The 15,539-nt window shown below is 49.8% G+C and overlaps 1 long non-coding RNA gene across 1 annotated transcript in view; it reads right to left on the bottom strand.

Annotated features, from left to right (window-relative positions):
- LOC136792732 (uncharacterized) overlaps nt 1–11,175 on the bottom strand; it is a 28,192-nt gene extending 17,017 nt beyond the window's left edge. Inside the window, exons 1-2 of the long non-coding RNA XR_010837007.1 lie at nt 10,885–11,175; nt 1,915–1,992 (exon numbers count right to left, since the gene is read on the bottom strand). This is a non-coding gene — a long non-coding RNA (uncharacterized lncRNA). The remainder of the gene's footprint in view (nt 1–1,914; nt 1,993–10,884) is intronic.
- Between the last annotated feature and the right edge of the window lie 4,364 nt (nt 11,176–15,539).

Below are 15,539 nucleotides of genomic sequence, written 5' to 3'. Positions count from 1 at the left end.
GTGACTTTCTCTAGGGGCTGTCTTTCTGTTGTGGCCCTTTCTGGGCTCCAGAACTTGACTGTGGTCCTGTGGTACCGGTTCCTCCATTGACCCACAGGAGCTCCCAGACATAAGAGCTTTAGGACATTGATTGGATGATTCCTTGAAAAAGACAGCTCAGCCTCTAAGAAGAGGACTGTTGACAATTCACCGTATGTGTACCGTAAAACTAAATGCAACTTTGAACGACACTGGATGGAGCCTGTGGCCAAGACATTGTCGAGTTGTGGATGTTACCAATATCATTTGGCCAGAATGGCGAAATGCTGGCAACATTCAGGAGGTTGTGCAGCGTCTTGCTCATGGTGGATAGGGTCCCAGGATGTGAATCCTGATCTTCGCTGACTGATGGCCCTTTTCCAGTACCTAGCAATGCTTCCGATTATGACAATGTCTTTCTAGCTCTGGATCTGCTGAAGTGCAGGTGCTGCCCGCATTTCCCAGCCTCCCTTGCAGCTTAGTCCTCCCCACGTGACTCATTCTGACCAATGGGCCACGAGCAGAAGTAACATGTCACTTCCAGACTGAGACGGCAAACAGCTAATGTGACTCCTCCATCCCTATCTTCCCATTCAGTGACCTAGGGGCCACCTGTTTCAGACAGCAAAGCTATAAGCCAACAGACCCACATCAGACTGATGTGAATGAGAAAAACCTTTTTATTAAACCATTGAGATTTGGGGGGTGTGTCTATGGTGTTTACCAGCATTCAGTATCCCAACCAGTGGGGGCCCTGGAGAATACACACTCCGTGTGGGCAGCACCTGGTCTGTCTCGTCCACCCCTGTGGTGGACACCAGTACATACCAAGCATGCAGAAGCTGCTAAATAAGTCTCCAAGAATGAATGACTGAATGAAATCTCTTTTTGAGTTTCCAATGTCTTTTTACTAGGCAACTAGTGAAAACCCTTTATCCAGGTGTGGCTCTGACAAAGGCCTCCGCTCCTCCCTTCCTTCTTGCCTGGCTTGGGTTCTGTGGGGCCTCATGTCTGAGACTCCCGGCTACTCTTTCTCATACTGCTCTGTCTCCGGGTGTCGCTTCCCTATGATGCAGGCCCTTCTAGCTCTTGCTCTAAATCTGAGTCTTTGTCAACAGCAGTCTGGAGGAGCACAATTGCCCCCTGTGACATATCTGACACTGTCTTGGGGGCTTCCCATGCTGGTTTCCCCAGTAGTCTGGTCTAAGGCCAACATGGGAATTTGACACATTGATGTTTGGGTCCATGCAAATGCTCCACAGCTGGCCCCCATCCAGTAGATGTGACCAGTGCCACTGTTCACTGGACAGTGGCCATGTGCTTCTAAACCTATCACCAGGCTCAAGTTTTGTGTCCCTGAATCGACCACCTAGACTGGCCGCTAGAGGACTGTTCCTAAAGTAAAAACTGCCCCCCCTCTGTTGCTGAAGAACAGTGTAGTGGCTAAGAACATGGGTTCTAGAACCTGAGTGCCCTGGTTCAAACCCCTCTTCCTCCACTTAATGGCCGTGTGACCTTTGGTAATTTACCGAACCTCTCTCTGCCTCAGTTTCCACACTGTTAGCGGGGAAACTGGAGGGGAGATGAAGCCTCCCCCCAACTCTAAATGATGAAATAATAGTGTGACCACTCGCTGGGCATAGCTCTATACTAAGCAGGGAAGCCACCCTCTTATGAAAAAAGGCTTAGGAAAGTTGACTCTCTTCTAAACTCCTGAGAAGTGCGAGTTGGGAAATGGACCCAGGAATGGCCCTCAGCCCTTGCTCTTCTCTGCCCACCACAGTGACCACACTGGGCTCTGGACCCTGCTGGCCTCGCCCCTGGCCTCCTGGGACAGCTCACTCAGTACCAATTGGCTCTGATGATCCGAAAGTGCTTCTTCCTTTGAATTCTTACCTGCCTACTTGAAGATTCTGCCAATTGGTCCTTGTTTTGCTTTCCAGAGCCTCACAGGGAGTTTAATCTCCTCAGTACCTGCAAAATAAATTTAATAAACTCCATAAAGTGTGTAATCTCATAGACAGGGTGCAGAATTTCTGTGCTTCCGACTTTTTTTCCCCATAATTACTAGCACCATGGAAATTGCAGGGATTACAGACTCCACTGGAGACAGAGATGAGTTGTGTCACCAAGAAAGTACAAATGAACTGAAACTCCCACACAATAAGGTGGGCTGAGATTTGCATTAAATTAGGAGGCAGGTTCGTGCCCATTAACTCCATGGGGACCAACCGTGACCTTCAAGCGTTTGTTTAGGAAATGGGGAAGCAGGGTGGGGGGTGCAGTTGGGGTTGGGGTGGAGTGCGGTGATTTGGTGGCAGGCTCTCTTTAATAGACTGACTCATTACACATCTCAGAGCTCATCTGGGCTCACCCCATTTTCCCTGTCAGACAACATTCCTCCTTCATCCCATTCCAACCAACCTCCATCCCCAGGAAGGAAAAGACTCATACTGACATCACACAGCTGGTCCATGGGAATTGGGACCAGAACACAGGCTTTCTGATGCTACACCAGTGACCTTCCCATCACACCCACTAATCCTGGTCCCTATCAGCTTTGGGCTAACACACTGTCAGCAGGTTAGCAAAAAATGCCACGTTGTCGTAAGAAGACTCTTCTTTTCATGCACCTGTGATCTATGGGGGGAGGGCATAATGAAGCAAGACCTGCCTCCTCTGAGCTCTGGTCTCACTGCCCAGCACACGGTGACACACTTACCACCAACTCCCATCACATACTGATGGCAGACGGTGTTGATGGATTTCGGCACTCTTCCCACTAAGTGTGGATCACACAATCTTTTTTTTTTTTTTTTTTTTTTTTGTGGTATGCGGGCCTCTCACTGTTGTGGCCTCTCCCGTTGCAGAGCACAGGCTCCGGACGCACAGGTTCCGTGGCCATGGCTCACGGGCCCAGCTGCTCCGCGGCATGTGGGATCTTCCCGGACCGGGGCACGAACCCGTGTCCCATGCATCGGCAGGCGGACTCTCAACCACCGCGCCACCAGGGAAGCCCAGATCGCACAATCTTATCCAATACGGGAGTTAACTGGTGAGGTAAAAGCTACTCCCCATATCCAGTTTTTATGAGCTCCATCAACCAAGAGAAAAAGTAGGTAATTTGTGAGTTTTAATTTTTTTCTCTCAAACCCACTATTAAGCTTCAACTGTGGCTGTTAGTGAGCGAAGGGCTATGCTTGACTCGCTGCAAGAATGGCCACAATTCTCCACCCGTCCCTGTAATCAAGCCCTTTGTGATAGGACTTTGCAGCTCCTTTCATCAAGTGGGGGAGTTTATTTCTCCCCACCTTGTACTTGGACCGGCTTGTGACTTCCTTTGCCCAATAGAATGGGATGGAAATGACAGCGTAACAGTTCAGAGCCTCACCCCAAGAGACGCAGTGTTCTTCTACCCAATCTCTTGGAATCCTACTGCTGCCATGGGACAAGCCTGGGCTAGCCTACTAGAAGATGAGAGACCTCCCTGGGCCTAATCACCCCTATTACCCCAGATGACAGCCAGATAACTGTCATTCATTCGAGTAATGCCACCTAAGACTAGCCAGCTCCAGCTGACCACGGACAGATGTGTTAAGTCCAGGTGAGATCAGCCAAGTTTATCCAGACCAAAAGAATTCCCCAGCTGTGTTTCAGACTTATGAAATAAATAAGTGCTTACTGTTTTAAGATATGTTTTGGAGTTATTTTTTAATGCAACCATGACTAACGTGCACTATCTAATGTGGTTCCCTCAATAATTTTTTGTAATAATAATGATCCCCATTTTACAGATGGGAAAGTTGAGGTTCAGAGAAGTAAAGCCTTGTTTGAAGTCATTCTGCTAGTAATCCCAGAGCTAAAATTCAACCCAGCTTTTTCTGACTTCTCTGTCATTTTTTGATGTAGCTGAAGAATCTCTAATACTGGGGTGGCAAATAGGCTTCATTTCACTAGCCAATGTTAGTTAGTTGGTAATGTCTGCCTATAATGTAGTGTTGAAAAGATGGAGGGGGACAAAAAGATTACTGTGGTTGATTAGTGATGTCTGCCACGGATGGTGAACACAGAAGTAGCAGTGTGAGTGCTATGCATTAGCCATTAAGTCTTGTGTATACCCAAACCCAAAGTATGAGAGAATTTTGGCTGACATATCAGGACTTGTCCCTGAGGCAGAGCAGGGTGCTCTTACCTAAGATGAGCATGCACTCTTATGTTATGCTCAGGCCCTGTGTCTTCTAGCTGTTAGCCCTGTTGCCACCACTAACCAGCCTAGCGTAGTTCACCTCTTAAGGTTGGTGTTAGAATTAGAAGAGATAATGGATGAAAAACCATTTAATTTCCAGGTAAAAATGATGGCTAAAGGACATTTGAATCACTTTCCTCTCTCAAAATCAGCTAAAGACAGCAACAACCAAAATTGGAATATAGGGGAATTTTTTCCCCTGAATTTTTATTGAAATCAGAAATCGCCACAGCCCCAAACCACAAACACTGAAGTCTTTTTGCCCAAATACTGTGAAATCTAGAGCACTGCCCAGAGGAAAGAGAGAATCTATGCAATCATCCCTAGTATGTTTTGTGGATAGGAAAGTTGAGGCTTTGCAGGATACAACCCAAACCTGAAAACTTTATCCAAAAATCTTTGGCGTAGAGCCCTGGGACCCAGTCACAGCCTCCCTTGAGGCTTTGCAGGGGCCACACTGACCACTGGGTGTCAAACACTGAGTTGTGTTCCCACAGCAAAGGAAAAAACTGATGTGGTAAAATAGTTTAAGACGACAAACCCAAATGGAAGCTGTGGTCTCCCCGAGGTCGTCTCTCCCACCCTTTCCCACACTACCCTCCCACAAAGAGCTGGCCCCACTGGAAACTGAGTTAAGAAGAAACCAGCACAGGAACTATGCAGAGGTGCTGCAAAAGGGGAGAAAAGGAACATAAACGAAAGCAGATGAAGAAAATACTCTGCAAGAAGAATTGCCCAAAGAAGCAGGGAAAAACAATTGTTTTTTACAGCCTTCATCATTTTCAAATGACACAATGTCTCTACAAAAGACTCAAATAAGAAATATAAGGATGGAAAGAAGTGATTATAAAATAGTGAAAATCAAGTTGGCTCCTCTTAGGAATGAAAGAGAAAAAAAGAACAAAAGAGATTAAGCCACATTAGAAACACCAGCAAATAAAATGAATATGACTACAGTAAGAAATATTGCAGTTAAGCTACGGAAAGTCATGCAACATTAAACAGAAAAGAACTTTTTTGCGGGGGTCAAAGATTAGAGTGATGACATGCCATGGAGTAACTAAGCCCGTGTGCCACAACTACTGAGACCGCATGCCACAACTACTGAAGCCCATGTGTTCTAGAGCCTGTGCGCTGCAACTACTGAGCCCATGGGCTGCAACTACTGAAACCTGCACACTCTAGGGCCCCCGTGCTGCAACTACTGAGCCCCTGTGCTGCAATTATTGAAGCCCATGAACCTAGAGCCAATGCTTCACAACAAGAGAAGCCACCACAATGAGAAGCCTGCACACTGCAACGAAGAGTAGCCCCGCTCACCCTGACTAGAGAAAGCCCACGCTCATCAATGAAGACCCAATGCAGCCAAAAAAATAAAATTAATAAGATTAAAAAAAAAGATTAGAGTGATGAGAGGCATAAAAGACAGAAAAAGGTTAGCCAACGGATAAACCTTGTATGGGACAATGGTATAAAGATATTCCAAGTTTTACAAAAATAAAAGTCTGAAAATAAAGTCATGAATCTTCAGGTTGAAAGTACACACGATCTTCCAGGAATAACTGCTGAAGAAATATCGGCTCTAAGACAAATCTGAATGAAATAACTTAGTCTCAGAAATAAAAGATTCATCTGTTCATCTAGGTAGAAAAATCAAATCACAATGTAGGCAGAAATCAGATTGGCACAAAGGTCTCTGCAGTAATGCTAGAAGACATTGGAACAATGTCTACAAAATCTGAGGGAAAGAAAATACAACTCCCGAGTATTATACCCAGCCAAGTTGTCTTTCAAGTAAAAAGGTGACAGGGACATTTTCAACTGTCTGGAGCTCAGGAAACAACATTCATGAGTCTTTCTGGACAAAAATATTTTATTAACAAAAAATTGAAAGTAAAAAAGATAAAAGGAAAGGCAAAGATATAGTCAAAAGTTAAAATAAGAAAGAAGGAAGGAAGGAAGGAAGGAAGGAAGGATTGGGGCTGAGAAGTGATTCTATTTAAATGCAAAGCTCACTCTAAATTGCCGTGAGAATTGTGCTTCCATAACAGCACAAAATGTTGTAAACCCTGACAAGGTAATAATAATGTTTTAAAGGACAGTATAAATGCACTAATTTCCTAACTTTTATTACTAGGGAGTCAGTACATTCAGTCTAAAATAAAAACATAAAGCTTTTTTTTTTTTTAAAGCATGACCACAACATCTTAATTTTTTTTTCAAGCTTTCTTCTTAACTGTAAAAATAGTTTTAGGAAAAGGATATGTCTTGTGAGGCAACATTTATCTGAAATTAATACTTATTTCAGTTTAACCTCGATTTTAAATTCTTCTGTTAAATTTAAGTAAAATTATATTTAACACCCTTTTATTAAAAATAGTTTATAATTTCATTTTTCCTCATCTGTCTTTCCTTCTATGCTACATATGCACACAGAGAGGTGCCTAGAATTAGATCCACCAAATGCTGAATTTATTTATTTTTTGTAATCGTCAGTGTTGCTTAAATGTTTTACACTATACATTTGCCAGTTTTACAAAATCAAAATTCATTATTTTAAAATTATTTTGGTGGCATCCGTCGGATCTCAGATTGTGTCTTGCTCAATGAAATCAAAGCCAGTGTTTTGACAAAAGTGGGGTGTTAGGGGATATCTTTGCCAAAACTATAGGATGATATCCGAGGGCCGCAGGGAGGAAGAGCTGAGAGGGGGCCTCCTGGGTGAATAACAGATGGTCAGTGTCGAGGGGACATTGGGGACGGCGGGCACAGTGCTGCCTGAACACCATGACTAAGGTGGCGTCCACCTCTGTATTTGTCATCCAAGTGTGGTACAAGGGATGGGACCCACAGACTCCAGCTTAGCTGACATTTACTACAAGCCCACTCTGTAGGAGCCTGTTTGGGTCTGGAGTATAATTACAGGTGACAACTCTTCACACCCAAACTGGCTCCTTCCAACTCATTTCTCTGCAAACCCAGTTATACCACCCAGTCCCCACCTGCTGAAACCCTTCCCTGGGTTCCTCTTGTGCTCAACCCAACAGAGAGGTTGGATCACTTGCCCAAGGTCACACAGTTAGTCACTGGAAGGTGAGGGATTTGAACCTGGTCAGTCTGGCTCCAGAGTCTGTGGGCTTAGTAGCAAAGGCCAGGGTCCTGAGCATGTCACGTCTCTCACCCCATCTATCCAACAGTTCCCAACTCTTCTCTCGCACTGGAGAAGCCTGGACTGAGGGGCCTTCATTTAGGAAGAGAAATGGATTTGGCATCTGTCCTTTGGCCCCTTCTCTCCTCTTTTCCCCACTCCCAACTTTCATAGTGAAGTTAAAATCGGTTGGTAGTAAGAGCCTGGCCTGGGAGTGACGAGTTAAGGATTTGAGTCTTGTGACCTCCAGTAAGTCAAAGAGATTTGCTTTAGCGCATTAATTAGCTGATCCGTTCTTTCAAACACCCACTAGGCCCTCTGCTGGCTGGGTGCCGGCCAGCCAGGGAGACAGATCATAGGGGCATGGATGGAGAATAGGTGGGTGGCACATGTGGGGCTGACTCCATTTCAGCTGAGACTTCAAAGATGAGGGAAGCTTGTGGGATGGAGAGCTGGGACAGAGCATTCCGGGCTGTGGACAGACAGGAAGCCATGGAGGCCATGGTGAGAAGGCTGGATTTTATTCCAAGTTCAGTGGGAGGCCACTGGAGGGTTTTAAGCTGGGAGGCATGTGATTGGATTTACTTCTTAGAATGTTACCCAGGCTGCATGGAGGCCGGGAGGCGGGAAGTGGGAGAGGAACCAGGCGGGATGAGGTGCCAGGGTCGTGCAGTTTCTAACTCGCCCTCCTGCCTTGCGCTCTGGTTTCTGGCTGGCCCAGGGCAGGCAGCCCCGGGTCCTGGTCCTTCCTCCACCCCAGGCTTTAGAAGTTGGAAATCGGAGCTGCTGTGCATTGAGGCAGAGATGGGGAGCCCTAGAGAAACACAAGCCTAATTCCCACCCAGCCCTCCTGACCCCCAGGATCACCTCCTCAACAGCCACGTCATGTTTGCATAGACACCAAGGTGCAAGATGGCTAGTTTGATGACAGTCTTTGGCATTTGTACAACCCCTGACCTCAGCATGGCCTTCCCTGCCCTAGAGGGAGACAGGAATGGAGTGTGGGCTGAATGTGCCAGAAAGCTGACTTCCCAGGCTCCCCATTTCCTTTTCCACATTCCAACGCCTTGTCCTGGCATCTCAGAGCGGTTCCTACCCAACCACCCATTCATCTGTTCACCCAAACCTTGTGAGGTTTGTCAGGCAGGGGTGGTCATGCTCACTTGTCAGATGTAGAAACTGAGGGCTGGGGAGGGGAAGCCACTTGTCTGGAGCCACTACCCGGTTGGTGGAGGCTTAGTCCTATAATGGCTGTGTGACCTCGGGCAAACCACTTAACCTATCTGGGCTGCCCTTTCCTCCTGGGCTCTGCTTCTTGCATAGTGCAATGGGGAGGTTCAAGCGGATTAGGATACATTTTACACACCTGAGAGGTGAGAAGGATTATTGTGAGCCTGGGTATCATTGTCACCACTGAGTGTCCCGGGGCTCAGCAAGAAGCTCTTCTTCCCTTCCCTGGCTCCGTTTTTCCAAACCAAATCCCCCAGCAGGCCAGCAAGTGAAAGCCATGATTGACTTGTCCTTATCAATATTCCTCCCACAGCTTGCCGTCTTCCCTGTGACCTGAGCAAGGAAGACCCATCCCTGCCTCTGGGAGCTCCAAGCCTTGTGAGGCCCTCAACTTCCTTAGAATTCCCAGCAATTCAGGGCTGGACTCTGAGATTCCATCAGACTCAACCCTTTCACTGTGTGAAACTGAGGCCTGAGGGTCAATAATAACAGTAATAACAAAAAATATCTGGGTCATTGCTTTAAGTTACAGATGATGAGAAGAAAATTCATATCAAACTGGCTTCAGCACAAAGGGGAAGTATTGGCATAGGTAACTGAAAAGTCAAAGAGGAGGGTTTCAGGAATGGCTTGCTCAAGAGCTCAAGGTCTGAGTCTCCTTCTCTCTCCCTGCTCTGGTTCTGCCCCATTGGCTCCATCCTCAGACCCTGTGTTGGCAAGATGCTGCAGCAGCCTTTCTGTCTCCTCAGGTTCAATTTCAGAGGCAAAGAGCAAGTGCTTCAGTCCCAGCATTCCCAGCCAGCATTTCATTGCACCTTGTTGGCTCTTATCAGGCCTTGTGACCATCCTTGAGCCAATAACTGTGGCCAAGTTAATGTAAATCTCTGACTAGCTGGAGCCACCCAGAACCACAGACTGCGAGTAGGAGTGGGGTACCTTTGATCCCTCCCCAGATCAAGGACTGTTGTTGGAATAAGAGGAGATGAGTACTGGGGCAGCAAAGAACTGATGCCCGTTGGAGTACACATCAACGGCAGTGGAGCACCTCCTGCCACGGATGCTGGTCTAAGCACTCGGCATCCAGGACCACAAACCTCCCTAGCAAGCTGCCAGGTGGGCATCCTCACAGAGGAGGAAACTGAAGTCAGAATGGGAGGTGACCTACCTAAGGCACAGCTAGGAAGCGTTCAAAGTCAGCAGCCCAAGCGCATTTCAGAACAGTTACCACTGGGGGTAACTGGGGCTCGGTCCCAGTGAAGAATGCTAGGAGACATTCTAGAACATGCCTGCCAGCTATCCCACATGGGTCCTCCAGGTTTTCACCCATTGCTGGTGGAAGGCTCGCTGCCTGGCGTGCAGGCCGAGAGGAAGCCTCAGATAGAGACTTACAGGTGCCTGATGGAACATTCTAGTAGTGGTAGGGTTTGGGATGGGGATTGTCGAGGGGATGTGCCTGGGACCTGGGCAGCATCTGAGGAGTGTATGATTGACAGAGGGGGAGGGAGTCTTCTCCCTCCTTTCCAGTCTCGCCCACCTCTGCTTTCCTGACCCCCCAACCCCTGCAGAGGTGGAGGAGTTGATTCATCAGAGCCACAGTTACTGGGGGACAGGGTTGCTGTGCTACAAGGCTGGAGCCCATACAGCCTTTCTCTTTCACTTTCTGCCACTGCCATGTGGTGGACAGATGTAGGCAGGACTCACGTCACCTTTCCCACTTTGTCCAAAAAACTACTGAATAAGTTAGGTCAGAGACCACAAGCTTGGCCCTATGCCCCCCTTCCCTTCTTGAACGTCCTTCCCGTTTGTGGTCAGAGAAACGTAAACCAATCTCAACTCACGTAGGAGCAAGGTAGGAGGAGGCATCTAAGCTTTGAGCCTAAGCTAGAAATATCTAGAAGAGGCATAGTCAGGGTGTGGGAGAGTACAACCTGTACAGAAAGACCTAGAGCAGAGGGCAAGAGAGACTTGTGGACATGGCAGAACGTGGCCTTGTCATCATGGCTGGACTGTTGGGACACCTTTAAGTGGGCTGCCCTGAATTCCAGGGCGCTATGAACCCCAACTCTTGAGAACCATCCTGGCCTCGGCAGGTGGGCACTTGGCTGCACGGCCGTCCCGGCTGGAGGGCCTGGGGGTCCTCAGGGCGAGGTGACCCTGCGCGCGCCCCCCAACACCACCCCCTCGTTTCCTCTCCACCGGCAGGTCAGGTCGGGGTTCTGGGCCCGCGGCCGTCAGCGCAAACCTGGAGGAGCCGCGGGGAGGGAACTGCGGCCGCGCCTTTCTTCCTCTTCCTTCTGCCTCCTCAGCCACCTTGTCCCCGGCCACACATCAGGCCAGCGCTCCGGGCTCATAATTCCCAAGGCCTTTTACCTCTTCCAGGTCAGGATTTTCTTGCTTTTGGCCCAAGGCCCCTGCGGAATTTACAGAACGAGGAGCAGGCGCAACACGGTCTTCGGAGGACGGAGCTCGCGGGGCTGACGGGCGGCTCCCCCGGCCCCGGTCTCCGCCCGCTCCTCCCGCAGCCGCGGCCCCGGCGGCGGCGCGGCGGCCACAGCCGCATCGGGCGGGGCTGTGATTCCCTCTCCCGGGCGGGCTGAGCCCGGGGCACCGTCACCGCCCAGGGGCTGCTGGAGGCCGCGGCGGAGCCGGAGGTGCCGGACGGAGGGCAGCGCCGCGGGCGGGGGGCTCGGGGGCCACCGCCTGCTCTGTCCCCTGAGTGGCCGCGTGCCTTGTGGCCGGGAGGCGCACCCCTCCGGGCCTCACGTCCCCAGCCAGGACGGCGGGGAGAAGCACACCCCGTGCGGCTGTGGCCGGGGTTCAGCGAGGCGATGCAGACGGGGTCCGTATGCCTGGCTTCCAGAACTTTCCATGAGACCCCAATCGCCTGGTGACGGGAAGTTAGGAAGCCGATAGCGGAGTAATTTTGTCTCTCTCTCACTGAACCGCGAACCTGGACCCTGAGGTGAGGTCCGGGAACTACCGGGAGAAAGCAGAGCCGCGGCTCCGCCCTGACTGACCGGGGCTCCCGCGGGTCAGAGGGGACGCGGGTCCCGTGGCCGGATCGAGGCCCGGCCTGGCCAGCGGGGGCTGCGGCCGCGGCGGTGGAGCACTGCTGGGTCGGCTGAGTCACAAACGCCCGAGCGCTTCCCGATTTCTTCGGACTCTGAAGCCGAGGCCAGGGGCCCTCAGTCCCTCCTGGGGGGCCGGTGTGAGCGAGTCAGCAGGGCCCTCCCCACCCAGGAAGCTGCCCCCATCAGGGTCCTCGGCCCAGGGATGGGGTCCAGGGGGAGGAGCGGGGCGGGGGTGGAGCCGAGGGCAGAGACTGGACGAGTCATCCCCCCCTGAGCCTTGCCTGACACCCCGGAGAAGGGTGGTGGTGGTTCAGGCCGCAGGCCTGCTGGGGGGACGGCCCGGGCACGTGGGCAGAGGTCAGCGGGGGCTGGCGCCACCGGGAGGGCCTGGGGGTGGTGGGAAAGGGGTGCGCTAACTGGGATGGCCGTTCCCAGAGGTTGGAACGCGCAGACTCACCCCCGGAGGTGGTTAAATACAGACTCCCTGACCCCACCCCATCCCAGAGGTCCTGGTGCCTGGGTCTGGGGAGGGGCTGGGGAATCTGCATGTTCACAAGCCCCTCCTCCATTCGGGAGGCTACCGATCACACTTTGGGGACCCTGAGGTGTCTTCTCGGGGCTTGGGCTGGAACTGGAGGACACTGACTGGGCCAGGAGTCTGGCAGGTGACGAGGGAAGGTGTGGAGGGGGCGCAGAGCTCATGCAGTGGGACAAGAGGCTTTACTGGAAAGGCAGGTGGGATAGGATAGGTGTTCAAGACTGGGGGCAGGTGGGGCCTGCCTCTGGGTGATGTTTGTCACGCGCAAGTCACAGACCAGCTGTGGTTCTGTGTGATTTGTCCCCTTGAGTCTGGACGGGCGTGGTCTTTGGTTGCTTTGACCAATAGGATATGGCAGAAGTGACGCTAGGCTGCTTTCTGGGCCCAGGCAGCACCCCCTGCCTCTCTGGGGGAGGCCAGTGTTAGGGCTGTGATGAAGCCCAAGAAACCAGGGGAGGGATGGCTTGGGGAGAGTAATGCCTGCTAACCCCAGCTGTGGCAGCTGAGCCCATCCCAGGTGACATGCTTGTGAGGGAAGAAAGCATCTGGGCCACCACAGCCCCAGCAGGCGTGTCAGGGGAAGAACTGAAGCCGCTGACAACCAGAACCAAGGCCCAGATACACGGCCCCATCGAGCCCAGCAGCCATCGACAGCTCTGCCGACTTACCCGGCTGTGGCCTGTCACTGCAGCCACACAAGCTGTCCTCCATGTGCCAAATTCCTGGCCCTGAAAATTGTGAGCAAAATTTTAAGCCCTGAGTTTGGAGTGGTCTGTTTCCCAGCAACAGAGAACTAGAACACCTGGGGGAGCCTGGGATTCCATCTGTGAAATGGGGAAACAATACAGCACAGGGTCAGAGTCAGCCTCCAGAGGTCTCTCCAGGTTCAGCTCTGCCGCCCTCCAGCCAAGCAGCCTTGGTCAAGGGATGTAAGTCACCTGGAAGTGAAAGTTAATAATAGTGCAAGTCTCCTGGGGGTTGGGGGGATTAAGGGTTAATCCATTTGAAGTGCTTAGAACTGTGCTGGCCCGTAGCTCTGACTCACAGACACGAGCCAGGACTGTCACCTATTATCACACATAGGCCTGTGGTGGGCATTAAATGAGAGCTTGTGGGGGCCGGGCACCCAGTAAGCACTCAGTGTATGTGTGCTACTGTCATTAAAGATGTACTCTAGAGAGGACCTTCAAGGTGGCAGAGGAGTGAGACGTGGAGATCACCTTCCTCCCCACAAATACATCAAAAATACATCCACATGTGGAACAACTCCTACAGAACACCTACTGAAAGCTGGCAGAAGACCTCAGACTTCACAAAAGGCAAGAAACTCCCCACGTACCTGGGTAGGGCAAAAGAAAAAAGGAGAAACAGAGACAAAAGAATAGGGATGGGACCTGCACCTCTGGGAGGGAGCTGTGAAGGAGGAAAAGTTTCCACACACTAGGAAGCCCCTTTGCGCAGGCAGAGACAGGGGGTGATGGGGGGCGGGGAAGCTTCGGAACCATCGAGGAGAGCGCAGCAACAGGGGTGCGGAGGGCAAAGTGGAGAGATTCCCTGCACAGAGGATGGGTGCCAACCAGATATATAGATTGCCAACAAACATATGAAAGGATGCTCAGCATCACTAATCATTAGAGAAATGCAGATCAAAACTACAATGAGGGGCTTCCCTGGTGGCGCAGTGGTTGGGAGTCCGCCTGCCAATGCAGGGGACGCGGGTTCATGCCCCAGTCCGGGAAGATCCCACATGCTGCGGAGCGGCTGGGCCCGTGAGCCGTGGCCGATGAGCCTGCGCGTCTGGAGCCTGTGCTCCGCAACGGGAGAGGCCACAGCAGTGAGAGGCCCGCGTACCGCAAAAACAAAACAAAACAAAACAAAACAAAACTACAATGAGGTGTCACTTCACACCGGTCAGAATGGCCATCAACAAACAATAAATGCTGGAGAGGGTGTGGAGAAAAGGAACCCTCTTGCACAGTTGGTGGGAATGTAAGTTGATACAGCCACTATGGAGAACAGTATGGAGGTTCCTTAAAAAACTAAAAATAGAACTACCATATGACCCAGCAATCCCACTACTGGGTATATACCCTGAGAAAACCATAATTCAAAAAGAGTCATGTACCACAATGTTCATTGCAGCTCTATTTACAATAGCCAGGACATGGAAGCAACATAAGTGTCCATCGACAGATGAATGGATAAAGGAGATGTGGCACATATATACAATAGAATATTCCTCAGCCATAAAAAGAAATGAAATTGAGTTATTTGTAGTGAGGTAGATGGACCTAGATCTGTCATACAGAGTGAAGTAAGAAAGAGAAAAACAAATATCGTATGCTAACACATATATATGGAATCTTAAAAAGAAAAAAGAAAAAAAAAGGTTCTGAGGAAGCTAGGGGCAGGACAGGAATAAAGATGCAGATGTAGAGAATGGACTTGAGGACACGAGGAGGGGGAAGGGTAAGCTGGGACGAAGTGAGAGTGGCATTGACATATATACACTACCAAATGTAAAATAGATAGCTAGTGGGAAGCAGCCGCATAGCATAGGGAGATCAGCTCAGTGCTTTGTGACCACCTAGAGGAGTGGGATAGGGAGGGTGGGAGGGAGACGAAAGAGGGAGGGGATATGGGGATATATGTATATGTATAGCTGATTCACTTTGTTATACAGCAGAAACTAACACAGTCTTATAAAGCAATTATACTCCAATAAAGATGCTAAAAAAAAATGATGCACTCTATATCAGGACAAAACTCTAATTCAAAAAAGGTACATGCACCCCAATGTTAATGGCAGCACTATTCACAATAGCCAAGACATGGAAACCACCTAAATGTTGGTAGGCAGGTGAATGGATAAAGAAGATGTGGATACAATGGAATACTACTCAGCCATAACAAAGAATGAAATAATGCTGTTTACAGCAACATGGATGGACCTAGAGATTATCATATTAAGCAAAGTAAGGCAGAAAGAGAAAGACAAATACCATATGATATCACTTACGTGTGGAATCGAAAGAATGACACAAATGAACCTATTTACAAAACAGAAACAGACTCACAGATGTAGAGAACAGAATTTTGATTGCCAAGGGGGTTGGAGGGGGAGGGAGGGATGGATTGGGAGTTGGGGATTAGCAGATGCAAATTAGTGTATATAGAATGGATAAACAACAGGTCCTACTGTATAGCACAGGGAACTATATTCAATATCCTGTGACAAGCCATAATGAAAAAGAATATAAAAAGAATATGTATATATATGTATAACTG

Source organism: Kogia breviceps, chromosome 1 (assembly GCF_026419965.1).
Source record: "Kogia breviceps isolate mKogBre1 chromosome 1, mKogBre1 haplotype 1, whole genome shotgun sequence".
NCBI lineage: Eukaryota > Metazoa > Chordata > Mammalia > Artiodactyla > Physeteridae > Kogia > Kogia breviceps.
This window is presented reverse-complemented; position numbering and strand designations above follow the sequence as displayed.